General features: G+C 49.7%; 1 pseudogene; it reads left to right on the top strand.

Annotated features, from left to right (window-relative positions):
• Positions 1-229: 229 nt before the first annotated feature.
• On the top strand, positions 230-572 carry LOC114592705 (small ribosomal subunit protein eS21 pseudogene; annotated as a pseudogene).
• The last annotated feature ends 944 nt before the right edge of the window (positions 573-1,516 follow it).

Here is a 1,516-nt window from a genome sequence, read left to right as displayed (position 1 = left end):
ATCCCTGGCAGCGTTCTGCCTTTATAGGGCAGGCCCCGCCCCAGAGCCAGCCGATTGGCTGACTAGGGGGTGACACGGCCAGGAATCCCCCCAATTGCGTGGGGCCGTCGTGTGTGTGGAGGGGGCGTGAAGCCCGCAACCCCACCTCCTCCTTAGTGCAGAAGTGGCTTTATCAGCACCACACTCTAACTAACTGAGCTGTCCAGGCTTTCCGGCCTAGGCTTGCGGCGTGTGAGGAGGGATTTCTGGTTGCACGTCACTTGTGGCAAAACCCTAGAAAAACACAATGCAGAACGATGCTGGGGAATTTGTGGATCTCTATGTTCCTCGTAAATGCTCTGCTAGCAACTGGATAATTGGTGCTAAAGACCATGCCTCCATCCAGATGAATATTTCTGAGGCTGATAAAGTCACAGGCAGTGTCAATGGCCAATACAAAACGTACGCAATTTGTGGAGCAATTCGCAGAATGGGGGATTTCTGATGACTCAGTCCTGCGCCTTGCAAAGAACGATGGTATAATATCCAAGAATTTCTAAAGCATGATGAAGAAGCATGATGTGAAATTCGTTATAAAAGGTCTGTATAGTAAAAGCTATGGTTTTCCCAGTAGTGATGTATGGAAGTGAGAGCTGGACCATAAAGAAGGCTGATCGCCGAAGAATTGATGCTTTTGAATTATGGTGCTGGAGGAGACTCTTGAGAGTCCCATGGACTGCAAGAAGATCAAACCGATCCATTCTGAAGGAAATCAGACCTGAGTGCTAACTTGAAGGACAGATCCTGAAGCTGAGACTCCAATACTTTGGCCACCTCATGAGAAGAGAAGACTCCCTGGAAAAGACCCTGATGTTGGGAAAGATGGAGGGCACAAGGAGAAGGGGACGACAGAGGACGAGATGGTTGGACAGTGTTCTTGAAGCTACCAGCATGAGTTTGACCAAACTGCGAGAGGCAGTGGAAGACAGGAGTGCCTGGCATGCTCTGGTCCATGGGGTCACGAAGAGTCGGACACGACTAAACGACTAAACAACAACAACAACAAAACTGTTGGAAAGCAAAACAAACAAAAACAAAAACAAAAAACAAAAACTGAGCTGTCCAGGCTCCTGAGCTTGAAGACCAGTGGGGCGGACATGCTTAAAACCCCAGATCAGGCAGACTTGGGCCCAGCCCTGACGGAAGAGGCATGACATGGCAGCTATGCATTCTGAGAAGTGGTGCGGCTTCCCAAGCAGTGCTGCCCATGCGCCTTTTGATTGCCTTGAGCATCTCAGTCGAGGCTGAGGGAAACGCAATGGCTTCACTTCACAGCAGGGCTTGTTCCCCCCTCCCCAGATCTGCAAATGCCCCACTGAAGCCATTGCTAAATCAAACCCATCCGCCTTGCAAGCTGAGCCGGCTGGCAATTCCCACAGAATGAACATTAGAAGGTGCAGGTAATCGAGTTAGTAGCTGTCAACCCGGCGCTGTCTGCTCCAAATTGGATTCCACTAGAAATCTAATTTACAAAGTA

The sequence above is a fragment of the Podarcis muralis genome, chromosome 2, assembly GCF_964188315.1.
Source record: "Podarcis muralis chromosome 2, rPodMur119.hap1.1, whole genome shotgun sequence".
Taxonomy (NCBI): Eukaryota; Metazoa; Chordata; class Lepidosauria; order Squamata; family Lacertidae; genus Podarcis; species Podarcis muralis.
Note: the sequence above shows the minus strand (reverse complement) of the source record. Positions and strands in the feature narration are given on the sequence as shown.